Raw genomic sequence first — 17973 nt, 5'->3', positions numbered from 1 at the left:
GCTCCTGTCAATTGTTTTTATGTTAGTGCTATCTCAGAAAATATTTCTATAGAAACTCCAGTAACAAAGAAAGACTTTTGTGCACAACAGGAGAAATGCTAAATGTTAGCTTCAACAAGCATAATTGCTGAACATAAAAAATGAGAAATTTGAACAAATTATCTTACATACTCTTCATTCAGAACCACTCAAAGGTAGGGCCAACATTTTCAGATGTGGCTGCCTAAAGTTAGGCTCCGGAATCCATATTTAAGCACTAAATAAAAGCGGCATGATTTTCTGCAATGCTCGGCAACTGCTGGTCCCACTGGCTGTCTCTGAAAAAAAAAATCAGGCTTCTTTGTTTGTGCCTAAATATGGCTTTAAGAACTACTATGAAACTTTAGGTATTTCTTGTGCCTGGTTAAGTCCTTTAATACATTAATTTTACTTAAGGGTTTCCAATTTTCAGCCCTTTTTTGCCTTGTAATTTAAAACCAACCAACCATGATGCTCTGAACTGAAGACATGTTTAAGGGACTATTTTATTGTTTGCATGATTCAGACCATCAGCTGCTAGAAACTGATGTGGAGAACAATGACCTGGTCAAAAGTACAGCGATTGGAATGACCGTAAGGGCTTTTTTCCCCATTGACTGCACAGTAAGCAAATATTTATTGTAAAGCCCTTCATTTCAAGGAGCTTTTACCAGATAAGCAACGTTAGCAATTAAGCTAACTCCGCTGCCCCCTCAAAAAAAACAAAACAAAAAAAAACAACCAAAAAACACACAACCACCATAATGTAGAACTTTTTAAGGCACTTATTACTCTTGGGAATAGACCACTGTGACCTGGAAACAAACTCATTTATTTAAAAAACTGAAAAATATTTCAATTCTGAAATGCTGCTGTGGTGCCTCATATTGCCTGTCTCATCTATAGATCAGACTCCCTGGGCCAGACTACATTTCCAAACTGACATTTCTTCCATGAAAACAGCTGTGAAAACTTGGACAGAACATTTTCAACCAAGTCTGCTTGAGCTATTCTGATCCTCAGCTGCTTTTTCAGACCATTGTGGCAACAGCAGCAAGATTCATAAAGTTGAAGGCCAGAAGGGACCATTAGATAAGAACATAACGCCCACACTGGGACAGACCAATGGTCCATCAAGCCCAGTATCCTGTCTTCTGACAGTGGCCAAGGCCAGGTGCCCCAGAGGGAATGACCAGAACAGGTAATCATCACGTGAGCCATCCCTTGTCGCCCATTCCCAGCTTTTGGCCTCCTGTGTATCACAGGCTATTACATTTCACCCAGTTATCCCTGGATTGAGCTCAATAACTAGCATATCTCCTAGAAAGGCATCCAGCTTTGATTTGTCATTAAGGCATCAAGACAGCACTTGGGCCACATTAGAGCATCCCAGGAAGACTGTCCTTCACACAACAGCACCTGGGTCAGATGAGTTCTGAGCTACCTTTTCACACAAACACACAGACTTATGCTCTGTGCAATTTAGCCATGTCCCAGACGTGGCCCTATATTTGTATCAAAAGTTCAGCAACAGAGATAGAACGATGATTCAGGTAAGTGGTTTTACCATTCAGCAGTTTAGCATTCATAAGCTGATGAATGGGATCAATTCTGCTCTTTGTTACATGGATTTAAGTATGGGAGCTATACAAAGATCAATTGCTCCCATCAGCATATTCCTAGGAACCATTAATATCATAGGTCTTTATTCAGGAAAACATCCCTATTCAGGACATTACTACAGCATGAACTTATGTGCTTCCCTGAATTGAGGCTTGATATAGGGTTGTAATTGTACTTAGTATTATGAAGAATTAGGTCAGTGGTAAAAGGTGAACGAGGTCCATGCCCTAAAGACCGTATTGTTTTAAGTATTGTTGAACACCAAAGGTCAACTTCTCTGTAGGTATACATGGGCAAAAGTTAATGGAGTCGAGACTATTTACACCAATGGGGAATTTGACCCAAACAGTACAAGAGACCATTCTGTGTATGGTTTGTATATGTGTAGGAAATTTGGCTCAGATCAACAATGGTACTTAGGCATCTAGACCTCAGATTGAGGCACTACTGTGATTCACAAAACCCCTGCTCAGTTTACAGGGCCTAACCTGATAAGCACCTATGTCCCTCTGTGGATCTGAGCCTTCTTCCCTATCCTGCACTGTAGAACTCACCAACCTTTGTTTTGAAGTATAAGGACTGTGACAATCTTTTAAATTTCAATCCAATTTATTCTTACGATTTTTAAAAAATTCTTACTAAGATTAACCTATAGAATTCCATGTTAATTATGCATTGCTGTAAGCAGGTCACATTCCTGCTCTACTCCGAACACAGTACACAGACAATGAATGTGATCTAAAATTACTGTCTTCCTGGGGATCCCTTTATTGTGAACCTAAATAAAAACAAAACTATAACTGGTTGTTGAGCTCTGTGTTTTCTACAGTTGCTCCCTGTAAGACCCATCACTGCCCCTTGTTTCCTCTTACGCCTGGTCTACACTACGAGTTTATGTCAGATTTAGCAGCGTTAAATCGAATTAACCCTGCACCCATCCACACAATGAAGCCATTTTTTTTCGACATAAAGGGCTCTTAAAACCAATTTCTGAACTCCTCCCCAACGAGGGGATTAGCACTGAAATCAACATCGCCGTTTCGAATTAGGGTTAGTGGGATGCAATTCAAAGGTATTGGCCTCCAGGATAATTGTGACTGCTCTGGACAGCACTCTGAACTCGGGTGCACTGGCCAGGTGTACAGGAAAAGCCCTGGGAACTTTTGAATCTCATTTCCTGTTTGGCCAGGCGAGCTCATCAGCACAGGTGACCATGCAGTCTCAGAATCAAAAAAGAGCTCCAGCATGGATCTGATTGCTGTATGGGAGAGGAATCTGTGCTATCAGAACTACGTTCCAAAAGGTGAAATGCCAAAACATTTAAAAAAATCTCGGAGGCCATGAGGGATAGAGGCTACAGCAGGGATGCAACACAGTGCCGTGTGAAACTTAAGGAGCTCATACAAGCATACCAGAAAACCAAAGAATCAAATGGACACTCCGGGACAGAGCCCCAGACATGCTGCTTCTACGCTGAGCTGCATGCAATTCTAGGGGGGTCGCCGCCACTACCCCACCCCTGTCCATGGACTTCGATGATGGAGTACTCTCCACCATGCCTCAGGATTTTGCGGACAGGGAAGATGATGATGAGGAGGAGGATGATGAGTTTGAGGAGAGCACACAGCACACCATTCTCCCCAACAGCCAGGATCTTTGTATGACCCTGACTGAAATACCCTCCCAACCCAACGAAGCCGGAGAAGGGACCTCTAGTGAGTGTACCTTTTTAAATATAATACATGTTATAAAAGCAAGTGTTTTTTAATGATTAATTAGCCCTGAGGACTTGGAATGCATTCATGACCAGTACAGCTACTGGAAAAGTCTGTTAACGTGTCTGGGGATGGAGTGGAAATCCTCCAGGGACATCTCCATGAAGTTCTCCTGGAGGTACTCTAAAAGCCTTTGCAGAAGGTTTCTGGGGAGAGCAGCCTTATTCCATCCTCCCTGGTAGGACACTTTACCACACCATGCTAGTAGCAAGTAATCTGGTATCATCGCATGACAAAGCCTGGCAGCGTATGGTCCCGGTGTTTGCTGGCATTCAAGCAACATCCATTCTTTATCTCTCTGTGTTATCCTCAAGAGAGTGATATCGTTCATGGTAACCTGGTTGAAATAGGGGAATTTGATTAAGGGGACATTCAGAGGTGGCCGTTCCTACTGGGCTGTTTGCCTGTGGCTGAAAAGAAATCCTCCCCGCAGTTAGCCACGGGGTGGGGTGTGGAGCCATTGGCGCTGAGCTGTTTGCAGGGATCTACCCTGATACCAGCCACGTGGTGGGGTGAGGGGTAAAACAATCATCCCAGAGAACTGGATGGTGGCGGGGTTTAAGTTTGGTTTCTGCTACTGCACATGAACAGGAAAACCGCAGCACTAAATGGCCAACTCAACATGCTTTGCTTGGTATGGGAGAGGAGGGTGCTGCTGTTATGAAGGCTGTAGAAGCCGAAAGACTATGGCTTACCATGGCCGCCTGCAAGCCGAATTCTGTTGCCCGGCACTGCAACACTGTGTGATCTCTAACACCAAAGCCGCAGGTACTCAATATAAGATGCAAAATGCGACCTTTAAATACTTCACTCCCTTTTTTCCTCGAGCAGCTGCAAGTGTTTCAAGCCTCCCTCCTCCGTCCCAAAGACTATCTCAGATAAGTCAGCGAAAAAAACGCATGCACGATGAAATGTTCTCTGAGCTCATGCAGTCATCCTGCACTGACAGAGCTGTGTGGAGGGACACAATAGCAGAGTACAGGAAAGTGGCAGATGAATGTGAGGAGAGATGGCTGCAGGAAGATCAGAGGAGGCATGAGGCAATGCTGGGGCTACTGCGGGATCAAACGGACATGCTCCAGCATCTGGTGGAGGTTCATGAACGGCAGCAGGATCACAGACTGCTGCTGCCGTCCCTGTTTAACGGCCCTCCCTCCTCCCCAAGTTCCATAGCCTCCTCACCCAGACCCTCAAGAACCTGGGGTGGGAGGCTCCGGGCACCCAACCACTCCACCCCAGTGGACAGCCCAAGCAACAAAAGGCTGTCATTCAAGAAGTTTTAAAGTGGCCTTTTCCTTCCCTCCTACCCTCCTCCCACCCCACCCAGGCTACCTTCTGAGTTATCTCCCTATTTTTATAATCAGTTAATAAAGAATACATGTTTTTTAAACTATAGTGACTTTATTTCCTTTGCAGCCAAGCTGTGATCGAAGCGGGGAGGGCGGGTGGCTTACAGGGAATTTAGAGGCAACCAAGGGGGTGGGTTTTCATCAAGGAGAAACAAACAGAAGTGTCATACAGTACCCTGGCCAGTCATGAAACTGGTTTTCAAAGCTTCTCTGATGCACAGCGCTTGCTGCTGTGCTCTTCTAACTGCCCTGGTGTCTGGCTGTGCATATTCAGCAGCCAGGCGATTTGTCTCAACCTCCCACCCCACCATAAACGTCTCCCCCTTACTCTCACAGAGATTGTGGAGCACACAGCAAGCAGCAATAACAATGGAAATATTGGTTTCGCTGAGGTCTGAGCGAGTCAGTAAACTGCACCAGCGACCCTTTAAACATCCAAATGCACATTCTACCACCATTCTGCACTTGCTCAGCCTATAGTTAAACAGCTCCTTACTACTATCCAGGGTGCCTGTGTACGGCTTCATGAGCCAGGGCATTAAGGGGTAGGCTGAGTCCCCAAGGATAAATTATAGGCATTTCAACATCCCCAACAGTTATTTTCTGGTCTGGGAAGTAAATCCCTTCCTGCAGCCATTTAAACAGACCAGAGTTCCTGAAGATGCGAGAATCATGAACCTTTCCAGGCCATCCCACATTGATGTTTGTGAAACGTTCCTTGTGATCCACCAGTGCTTGCAGCATCATTGAAAACTACCCCTTGCGGTTTATGTACTGGCTGCCCTGTGGTCTGGTCCCAAGATAGGGATATGCGTTCCGTCTATAGCCCCACCACAGTTAGGGAATCCCATTGCAGCAAAGCCATCCACTGTGACATGCACATTTCCCAGAGTCACTACCTTTGATAGCAGCAGCTCAATGATTGCGTTGGCTACTTGCATCACAGCAACCCCCACAGTAGATTTGCCCACTCCAAATTGATTACCGACTGACCGGTAGCTGTCTGGCATTGCAAGCTTCCACAGGTCTATTGCCACTCGCTTGTGAACTGTGAGGGCTGCTCTCATCTTGGTATCCTTGTGCTTCAGGGCAGGGGAAAGCAAGTCAAAGTTCCATGAAAGTGCCCTTACGCATGCGAAAGTTTCAGAGCCACTGGGAATCATCCCAAACCTGCAACACTATGCGGTCCCACCACTCTGTGCTTGTTTCCTGGGGCCCAGAATTGGCATTCCACGGCATGAGCCTGCCCCAGTAACACCATGATCTCCAAATTGCTGGGGAACGCAGTTTTAGAGAAATCTGTGTTCATGTCCTCATCACCGCTCTGCTGTCGCCTCCTCGCCTGGTTTTTCAGGTGCTGGTTCTTCATAAACTGCATGATAATGAGCAAGGTGTTTACAATAGTCATAACTGCTGCGGTGAGCTGAACAGGCTCCATGCTTGCCATGCTATCGCGTCTGCTCGGGCAATCCAGGGAAAAGGGCATGAAATGATTGTCTGCTATTGCTTTCACGGAGGGAGGGAGGGTTGACTGACGACATTTACCCATAACCACCCGCAAGAAATTTTTGGCCCCATTAAGCATTGGGAGCTCAGCCCAGAATTCCAATGGGCAGCAGGACTGTGGGAACTGTGGGATAGCTACCCACAGTGCACTGCTTGGAATGTCGATGCTTGCCACAGTACTGTGGACGCACACCACCGAATTAGTGTGCTTAGTGTGGACGCATGCACTTGACTTTATACAATCTGTTCCCAAAAACAGACTTCTGTAAAACTGGAGTACTTTCGTAGTGTAGACATGGCCTTAGAGAAAGAATCGCTCCAACCCATTTTATTCCCCGTAACTGAAGCCAATATGACAGCTGTTCTGGACAGCAGTCAGAATCAAGGAAACAGATCTACCTTTCTGTGCAGGGCTTTAAAGCCTGACGTTCTGTGACAATTGTGTAAAAATAATACTTCCTTTTATTCATTTTTTAATGTATTACTTTTTAATTGACTTACTTAAGCTGTATCATTCATACATTTTATGTTGTTATACTTTTCTCCATTCTAAACTAAAGAATTCTAGTATTATAAATATGTCATCATTTACCAATTTCAGTGGGCCTGTTCTTGATCTTTCTTTTTTTGCTTCAGTGTGCCTTTTTGAGATTAGGCAAGTAAATCCAAACAAAATATCCTGGTTTTTTTATAATGATATTTTAGCATTTTCCATATTATTTTCTTGTTTAATTGCAACCTATATTCTATTAGCTTTTGACCAGTACAATGCCCCCCGCACCAACTCCTCCCCACAAAAAACAAAAAACAGATATCTTCACTGAGCTGTTCATGAAGATTTACTGTAAGAGAGTATTATTTTATTTTCTCATTATTCATCCAAGTTTCCAGATTAATAAATATATTTAACAAGACTGCTCCCCTTACTGATCCACAGTGCACCTAAGCATTAACCTCTTCCAGCTACTCAGAACTGGCTGTTTACTTCTACTCTTCATCTCATATTACTTTTTAATACATAAGAGGAATTATCTGTCACCCGCAAAGTTCCTTAACAATCTCTTTTGTGAGAGCATCTCATAAACCTTTCACAAGTCTAAAAAACCTCTAGCCACTAGTTCTACCTTTTCCACTATTTGATTGTCTTAAAAAGAATTCTATGAACAGTCTGAGAATAAAGAAAAGGAGTACTTGTGGCACCTTAGAGGCTAACAAATTTGTTAGTTTCTAAAGTGCCACAAGTACTCCTTTTCTTTTTGCGGATACAGACAAACATGGCTGCTACTCTGAAACCAGTCTGAAAATAGTGTTCTATCTTACATAATCTACGCTGGAGTCTCCAGGCACAACGGCATGAATTCAGGATGGAAGCTGCATCCTCAGCTCTTCATTTCCTGGCTTTTCTGAATTTAATTTAAACCTTTAACACTATTTTAATATAGCTTTTTTTGTATGTAGGAACTTGAGAGAAAGAGGAGTGATTCAATATATAATCACAATTTATAACTTTTTTAAAAAGAGGTTTTTCCGTGATCCCAAAAGTAGGCTGATTATTTTAAGAAATGAACAATCATCTGCCTCATTCCTTTCCTTGACCTAGACTACATATATTTAGACATCCAGATTTGAAGAAAATGTGTGAATGGGTTTGGGGATAGAGGCTGTCAGTGGAAACATGGAAAGGAACGGTACTGGAATGTATGTCTAAGGGACTTTTGTTTTAATTTTGGGCACTAGAACAATAACATCACCAGACTGAGAGCAATGCGTTGTTCTCACAGGGGAAAAGAAATAGAATATGGTAACTGGCTTTGTTTAGAAACAGCTTCATACAAGTAGATGAATCAATTCTGGGCAATATGGGTCTGATCCGAAGCCCACCAAAGTCGTTGGAAAGACTGCTATTGACTTCAGACGGCTTTCGGTAAAGACAGAAGTGTCGGTAACAACCAGTCTAAACCTTGCACTCATTTCAGTAGATTAATACTAGCACCTCCCCAATAAATATCTTGCTGATGAATGACAGAAGATCTAAGAGAGCTAATATTTGTGGTAATTGCAAAAACGGTAGCTAGAAAAATCTTATACACTATTAACATAATCCATTATACTATGGAAAGGATAAGACAATTAACTAACATTAACCTGCCCCATAGTTTAACTCTTTAGATAACATTTGGTATTTAGACTAGCACACAAGGGTAAAAAATTGCTCAAATAAGAATGAGGCCAAATACATAAACATATTTTTTTAACAAAAACCAAAACAACAACAACAAAAATTCCATCTCATTTACAAGTACTGTATGCAAATATTATATTCTCTACATGATGACTGAAATCTGGGTTGAACATAGGGATCCTCTACAATGGCTGGTTACACACCAGGTACAGTAAGAGTTTTCCCAGTCATCTAAAATTTGCTACAACATATTCAGCAAACACATTGGGCTGGATTCACAAGGGGAACTTAAGTGCTGCAGTGCTGAGCATTGCAACAACCAGCTTTTAAGTGACCTGCCTCTTGCTGGAATTCACAGGCCCCCAGGCTTCCTGTACCATGCATGGGGAGAGACAGGTGCCTTAGAATGGGATCCACAGAAGCCGGCAGGCTGAACAAATTTGACTTAGGCAGCTCTAGTAGGAAATACCAAAAAGAGGACTGTGGCCTAAACCCTGCCCCTGAAAGGGAGTCAGGCACCTTCCTCCACTCAGGATTCACAGCTGAGAACCCTGTCCTGGAGTGAGGTGCCTAAGTCAGGTCAGCCCTTTATCAAGAAAAACAGAAGGGGATGGTGACAGCATGCCCCCCCCCCCCCCTTAACTTTTAGCCCAGTGGTTAGAGCACTCACCCAGCATGTGGGAGACTGGAGTCCAATTCCCTCTCCTTGATATAGAGCAGGGATTTGAACTTGGGTCTCCCACCTTCCTTGCAAGTTTTCTAACTACTGGGCTTTACAGTCACACTCTCTCTGACCCACTTGGAATATTCAATATTCTAAACTTCAAATCCCTGCTCAATACCAGGCAGAGTGGGGATTCAAACCCAGGTCTCTCATCCCAGGTGAGCGCTCTAACAATATAAAAGTTAAAAAGAGGCAGGAGTGGGGAACAACAGCACCAACACCACTTTCTACTCAGGCATGCTTTGAGCATGCCTATCAGATTGGGACCCACAGGTAAGATGGGTGGGCAAATGACTACTATGTGAGTCCCTCTGGGAGGTGCCGAATTGCTGGGCTATCAGGACTTGGTGTCTGTGCACATCATTAGCTGTCAAAATTTTAGGTGTCTTAGGGACTTTAATGGCAGAAATGAAAGCAACCAGAGTTTTGTGAATGCCAATGGTGCCTAAATATTGGCTTTGTTGCCTAGTTACCATTTTAAACACCTAAGTCCCTCTTGTGAATCGAACCCTTTGCTTTTATCTTCCCATATAAACATCCCTCATCAGCACCTTCAATGAATAAACTCACCAATATGAAGTGTAATAAGGGTATATTTTGTTCCAATGAAAGAAATATTTAATGTATATAAAACTAACAATTTAGTTCCCATAATGATTAAGAAAATCTCTCTCGAATAGCACACTAATCCATTCGATGCCCAGTCTGGCAACTTAGACTGGTTGCTGAGGACTTCATTTGCCTTCATTAAAAATCACAAGAGATGTTACAATTGGGTACATTTTATGCATTTCATAGCTTTTGAAATACTGCTGTATGGAAATGTGAATGTTAATTATATATATATTTTTAAATAGACAGTTTGTTGTGTCCTGAGAAAGATGCGGAATTTAGTGATATTTTTCCTGAGATGGCAATGTTTTTCCAGGGAAAGAAGGCTAAAACTGGCTTCCATTTCACCTTAGAGGACACCCCTTGTGATTTGGTATGAGCAGTGAAATCAGATCTGCTTTAACTCATCAGCCAACAGCAGACCAGATTCTGGTCTCAGTTAAACGACTGTGAATCTGGAGTAACTCCACTGAAGTCATGGCCATGACAAAAATAGAGTAACTCCAGATTTTCACCAACGTGATGGGAGCAGCATTTAGCTTTGAGCATGCAACTTAATTTCCAATAAAGAGTTAACCAAGTATCTGACAACACCAGGAAGAGCAGCAATTTTCAGTTCTTAATTCTTAAAATAAAGGAAAACATGACCTTGAAAATCTGTAATCGTCTGCTAAAGACTGGCACAACAATCATGGTTCCAAGTGGAATTGAAGGAAAAAATGAAGCATCTAGAGTGGAGAAGTAGCTGATTTCTGGCTCAGTATAGAAACACACATTTCAAATAAAGGGCAGGTTTATATAGTACCCAATTTATCTTAGGTTATTGCAAATGGTGATGACTCTGTCTGTGATTCTTCACAGGGGCATTAACCTACTTTCCTCAATTTTATGTACAAAGCCCACAATGTTCCTGAGAGATTGTGGTTTGTTCCACTGTCTGGGTGATTATTATCACTTTCTTAATCCTTGTGCATTATCAATCACATGAAGCACACTATAAAGTTCCTGTTACATTTCATTATTTAAACTTATATAAGAATCAAGAACACACTGAAAATTCTTATAGCTACTTCAAGTAATCTATAAACGAAAATTCAGAGAGAGTATGCCTAACGAAATAGATGCCAGGTGAGTTCACAACACTTAGCTTGAGCAGGGATCAGTACAAGCTACCAATCGAAAAGATTAAATTTTATCCAAACTCAGAAATCAAGCTGAGTTATATCGCATTTTGGAATAATGCAGATTTTTGAGATTTTCAGAAAGAGCTTCCAATAATCCTTTGAAAGCTTGGGTTAAGATACATTGGGAACTTTAAAATAACTAAATATCTAGACCATTAAAATAAAGGACAAAACCAAGTTTTTCTGCATCCCATGTGTTGTAGCTGTTTTGTGGGGTTTATAAAGGAATTTAGTCACCAAGGTCCCCAATCTGGCATATTTCATTTTGAGGTCAAATAGGCTGACATATTTCTTGGAAAGTACAGTCACTGAACCAGCCTTTTGCCTTGTCTTAAGCCTTATGCAAGGTGACAGGGCTGTAAATAAGGTGAGTACGTCTATACCGAAATAAAATGATTAAATCGGCCAAACTCTGAAAAGCTGCTAATGGAGCACACACAAACACCCCCCCCCCCAAACTTGATAGCAGGAACATTTACACATATGTAAGTACAGTAGGCCTTTGGAACAGACTGCATAAGGAGGTTGTGGAAGCTCCTTCACTGGAGGTTTTCAAAAGGAGGCTGGATAACCCCATCTATCTTACATGGTTTATACACAACAAATCCTGCATCTTGGTAGGGGGTTAGACTGGATCAGTGGCTCTCAACCTTTCCAGACTACTGTACCCTTTTCAGGAGTCTGCTTTGTCTTGCAAATCCCCAAGTTTCACCTCACATAAAAACTACTTGCTTACAAAATCAGACATACAGCACACTATTACTGAAAAATTGCTTACTTTCTCATTTTTACCATACAATTACCAAATCAATTAGAATATAAATACTGTACTTACATTTCAGTGTATAGTATATAGAGCAGTATAAACATTGTCTGTATGACATTTTAGTTTGTACTGACTTTGCTAGTACTTTTCTGTAGCTTGTTGTAAAACTAGGCAAATATCTAGATGAGTTGATGTACCCCCTGGAAGACCTCTGCATATTCCCTGGAGTACGTGCACCCCTGGCTGAGAACCACTGGACTAGACGATCCTTTTGGCCCCTTCTAACCCTATGGTCCTATGATTCTAAGGCTCACTGCAGTTACACATGGAAATCCCTACCACAGGTAGGCTAATAGTTTGGAAACAAATTTGAGTACACCAGAAATAGCCTATTAGAATCTGATGGTTCAAACTCTGTTTGAATTTGGCAGAGTCACAGTCATCAGGAGTAATGTTCCAACATTTGTGTTGCAGTATCACAACACCAGCCTAGAGAAATGCATTCTTAGAGTGTTGGTGGCAGGGGAGAAATAGCTTCTTCTCATTCTGTCCATAATCTAGGACCACAGTGTTTTGTTTTTAGTTTCCTTCTGCGTGTGTTGTGTAGGCAGATTATATTATATTCTCATTTCCCACTTGGGTGCTACCCTCTAGATTGTAATTGCAAACACTAAACCACATTTTTAGCAGTTATTACTATTTAGTAGAGAGGGCTCAAACCAGGATTTTCTCTGTAACTTGAAGTCTTTAAATCATGATTTGAGGACTTCAGTTACTTGGTTAGAGGTTTACTACAGGAGTGGGTGAGCAAGTTGGATCCTGCAATGTGAAGGAAGTCCAACTAGATGATCGTGATGGTCCCTTCTGGCCTTAAAGTGTCTGAGGACCAAGACATTTGGAGACATTCATATCTGGCTTTATTTTTATTCATTACAAAGCCAGGGGACAAATTGCAGAATTTGGATTTAGATTAATGTTCTGATTCTAAGCTACTCTGAAGGTGGGGAAGGTGGTGGGTATGGCCCAGGGGCTTTGCTTTAGGCCCCTTTCCACTGATCATTGAAATGGTTTAAATGTCATAAAGGAAGTGTGCAAATAACTACCCTTGAACCATTGTCTCTCCACCCTTTGCTTTGGTTTTACTTTTAAAGTAATAAATGGATTCATTTTATTTATTTTTGAAAATTCTATGTGGAGCTCTGTACGCAAGCAAGCGCATTTGTATGAAATCAGCTGTATTAAAAATGCTGCCAGGACCCCATCAGAAATGAAGCATTTATGCCTCAGCAGGTAATACTAAATTAAATATTCCAATAATTTTGTATTGTGACTATATTGAATTATGGAGAAATGCTGAAAGTGAGAAACTACCTTTAAGCCCATTAAACACATTAGAGGCTGATTGTCGCACAGCCTTTCAGGATGGTAACTAATTGCTTCCTAAGCAACTCTAGCGCTTCTGCATTTTCTCTTATTAATCTTGTCATTTTACAGATCCTTTTAATCTCTAAGTAAAACTTCTGTTCTCAATTTCAATTAATATTCTTTTATTAAACTTCCCTACTTTTACCCTAGTTGCATCGTCAGTGCTAGGACGGCAGAAGATGCATCTTCAACATTAACCTACTACACATCATTTAACGCTCAAAGCACTTTTGTTAGATGACTTTTAGCAAGTTTTTTTGGCAAAACACCTTCTGGATAAATCATTTTTCTGTTTGCCCTCATTTCCCCCTTTTAAAATGAAATCCTGGGATAAGTTCTTCTGACCTTCTCTTTTTGAATGATGTAATATCTGTTTTTGGTAATTAAGAGACAGGAAGAGAGCACAACTTTTTTCAAAATGAGGTCATGGGAGCCTGAAAAATTGGTGAGCACTCTATGACAAGCACATTAATTCAGTGTGATTTTAATGGTTTGTCCTGGGTTTTTAATTTTGGGAACATTTAAAATTATTAAATGTCAACATTTAAATGCATTAACTTTGGTGCAGATTCTGTCACCCTCTCTCATATAGGGTCAGATTCAGCTTTTGCTTTGAGCTTTTTTGCACCCCATGAGCTGACAGAAAGGGCCAGTAGGGCATGTGAATACTCATAATACAGGAGGCCCTTACACCAGGGTAGAGATTTCTCATCCACCTTTGCAGCAGCCCTGGGTGCAGGAGGCATTCTGGAATTAAGGTGAGCTGGAGGGAGGGAAGAAGTAGGGGAGGGTGTGGCTGAGGTAGACCTGTACTCTGGAGATTTTGTACCTGTGAAAGTCCTCATAGGACCTATTGAAGCAGTGGTGAAACTTAGGCCAGTCCTCATGGTTGACTTAGACTGCACCAGGGCCAAACTGGTCCCGCAGTAGCTGAAAGGTACATGCCGATTCGCCTTTGTCCCTGTCCTGACACAATGAATCAATCTTTCCTATTGAGTAGTAACTTACCCAGCATGTATCCGGACAAAATCAATAGGGCTACTTAAGGCATAAGGTACTGCTCAGCATAAGGGTGGCAGAATCAGGCCCTTTTATATATTGAAAAAATAATCTCAAATTAGTTCTTTGTGCTTGGATGAAAAGTGCCACAAAAGAGATCTTGTAACATTTTACAAACATTCATTCAGTAAATCCCTCTGAAAATTAGGTCAGTTCTACTTAGGTGTCTAAATATTGTTGTCCTTTTGTGTCTGAAGCTAGAGTCTAGACATATTGCACCAACACCTACCGATACAAGGGGTAAATATCTTCAATTCATCTTAATATGTTAAGTTTGAAACATGTAGCCAGTTTAAACAGCCAGCATTTTAAACTATTTCGCTGATTCCTGACAGCCCAGATTTGAGAAATATCTGGCATTCTGCAAGACTTATGGATTCTCATAGGTTTTTCAATCAGTATCATTGACTGTATGGGAAGATGCACTATGGTCATTTAAGTTCAGATGAGGTATGACAGTTTTTTGGACACTGATCTGACTAAATGAGGGATAAGAATGCAAGTTTTATGAGGGGTGCCTTTGGTGGGATTTTAATTTTTGGATGTTGACCCAGCACGTGCAGCTTTGCATTAGGTATTTTATACATAAACCCAGAGTTCTGAATGGAAAAGGAAACAGATTCAGAAACATGCTCCTAATGCACACATCCAGTATGGCTGGACATAGCTGTCACATCCTGGCATCCCATTCCTTTGAAAGGATGTTCTATTGGAAGGAAGTCCGAAAGTTTCGAATATGCAGAGTCAAATATTCTACTGAATATTCTTCCAGTTATTCACAAAAGGACAACAAGAAACATCTCAATTCTTTTCTGATGAAAACAAAATGTTGGACTCCTGATTTAAGACTAGTAGGCTTTTATGAATTTTTCTGGGGACAGGGCTGACTTTAGAGCAGTGGTGGGCAACCTGCGGCCCAGAGGCCACACACGGCCAGCCAGCACACTGCTTCCCACAGCTCCCACTGGCCGGGAATGGCGAACCGCGGCTACTGGGAGCTGTGGGTGGCCATGCCTACGGACGGTCAATGTACAGATTGTCTCGCAGCCCACTAGCAGGTTACCCTGATGGGCCACATGCAGCCCGTGGGCTGCAGGTTGCCCACCACTGCTTTAGCAGGGCCATTGCCTCGGACCCCGTGCCACAGGAAACCCCAGGAGGCTAAGTTACATCATATCTCTAGACCTTGCATAATGACAAATTTCAGAGTAGCAGCCGTGTTAGTCTGTATCTGCAAAAAGAAAAGGACTTGTGGCACCTTGGAGACTAACAAATTTATTTGAGCATAAGCTTTTGTGAGCTACAGCTCACTTCATTGGATGCATTCAGTGGAAAATACAGTGGGGAGATTTATATACACAGAGAACATGAAACAATGGGTGTTACCACTTTCCTTACAGTGTGTATGGTAACACCCATTGTTTTATGTTCTCTGTGTATATAAATCTCCCCACTGTATTTTCCACTGAACGCATCCGATGAAGTGAGCTGTAGCTCACAAAAGCTTATGCTCAAATAAATTCGTTAGTCTAAGGTGCCACAAGTCCTCCTTTTCTTTTTGCATATCTCTAGAGTCACTGTGGGTAAATGTTATGAGTATTACAGTAATTTAATCTCTAAAAGTGGAAATAAATCGCATTAAAGCAGAAGTTTTCAAACTGTGGACCTCCATGACCGTAATGATGGTCCTGTTTGGGGATAGTAAAAGTGAAAGCCTACAAATGTTAAGAGTACATGTATTTTAAAATGACTTTCATTATTTGTCATCTGGTGATTAACATGGGAGCAAGATGAAAATAAAAATAACCTGAAGAAGTTCTGCAGAACTGTTGTGCTCCTTACACACTCACAAAGAGGTCTCCGCCACTTGCATGGCACCATCCCTGTCGATAGACACTGCAGAGGGGTCTATGCATGGTCTGTGCTGGGGGAGGGAATAGAGAAGACTGGGCACAATGCACATCCTGGTGGATGTTGATCTAGCCTCCATTTTTCACACCATCATCTATTGGCTGGACTACAGCAATGAAATATACCTGGGCACAAAGCCTTCTGTACTTAGAAAACTTCAACTAATACAGAACATCTCCTCGGCACCACAGGCTACCACAAGCATATCACACTTTTCATCTGCACTCTACACTGGCTTTCCATAGAATATCAAATCAAGTTCAAAGGTCTTGATCCTTATCTTTAAGGAGCTCAATGGGCTGGGCTCAGTATCTAAAAGAACATCTAAAGCTCCAGGACGAAGACCTTGGTTGAAAACTTTGCTCCTCTTCACAAAGGAACTCTCTAATAAGGAGAAAGCTTGTCTGTGCAAGAGACAGAACTTTCTTGGGGGCCAGCTTAAGACTGGAATGAACTCCCACAGGAACTAAGGTTACAGCTGTCTGAAACAGGATTTCTAGTTCACAAGAAATCTCAGCATTTTGAAAATTCTTACAAGCTGGAAATCCTGAAAAAAAAAAAAGTAGTTTTGAGAACACTGACACATGGTATTTCCTAAATGATATTTGCTCCACAGGAACATCAGTCGCTGTGTTAAACTGACATCCTTGCATCCTCTGATGCAGTGAAAGTTGTTGACTCTGACTTGCTTTTGTGAGACCGCCACAGTTTTGTGAAACTGTTTCATTAAAAAAATTTCTGAGCAGCTCTAACTAAGGACTATCACAACTGTAACCACCTTGCACTTCAAGTACAAGGTGTATTTCTTTGAGCTTGCTTTCTCTAATGTAAATACATAGCAACATTAAAAGAATACTACCAAACAAAGCCCTCTCCTGAGCATACTTCTCCCCCTGAAGAGAGGATGAGGGAATAATCAGATGAGAGTTGTTAGTCACATTGGTTAATGAATTAATGGAAGGTGCTGAGATATACTACAGTGAGGACTGTAGTATAAGAACCTACACAGAAGAAAACATCAGTCTTTTCTGGGTCTATGGAAAAGAAGGGGGGAAGTGATGCAGACCCAGCCTGTGTGTTTTTTTCCCTATAGAGCCCCCATCAGAGTTCTGGAGGCCTCTGTAGTCAAGACCAGATTTCTGTGGTCAGGGAACAGGAGATAGGTATGCCATGAGGGTAAGGTAGGCAAACTAGACCTGAGTAACAGGGCCTATACCCAATCGCTTGGCCTCCCACAGATTTCAATGGATCTGTCAGGTTTGGGCCAGGTCTTATGACCAGTTTTGGTGGAGTGCAACCCCATACTCACCAACTGACTGAAAGGGGGTGATTTGAATGAGGTACTTAGTTACATACTGTCCTCTCTGGCCAGACTTCCACTATGAGGCAGCAGTAGTGCAACGAGAGGCCACGCAGCAGTGGGACGCTTGATGCTTAAAGCAGCATCGAGTTCCCCTGTTTCACTGCTCATCACATTTTACTAGAGCTGCTTGAAATGTTTGATAAAAGCAATTTTTAAAAAAATTATTATTTGGACTCTCCAGGAACACCTGACCAACACCAGTTTTTAGCTTGCATTTATATGAACACCACTGACAATCAGACCTGTGCAAAAGCTAACTTACAATGGCTGTGGACACGTATGATTGTTTTTAAAATGTTCTTTCCCGAAGTTACCCCCCCAGAGCAGGGATGGTTTTAAACACTGAGCTTTATTAAACTTCGTACACACACCTTCACCCACCTTGCAAAGGCCCCATTGCTGCTGCGTCCTTTCGGAGCACATCAACATTTTCCCCAATAACTTAAGTTATCATGGAATAGGGTTGTCAACTTTCT

Source organism: Chelonia mydas, chromosome 1 (assembly GCF_015237465.2).
Source record: "Chelonia mydas isolate rCheMyd1 chromosome 1, rCheMyd1.pri.v2, whole genome shotgun sequence".
NCBI classification, from domain to species: domain Eukaryota; kingdom Metazoa; phylum Chordata; order Testudines; family Cheloniidae; genus Chelonia; species Chelonia mydas.
Note: the sequence above shows the minus strand (reverse complement) of the source record.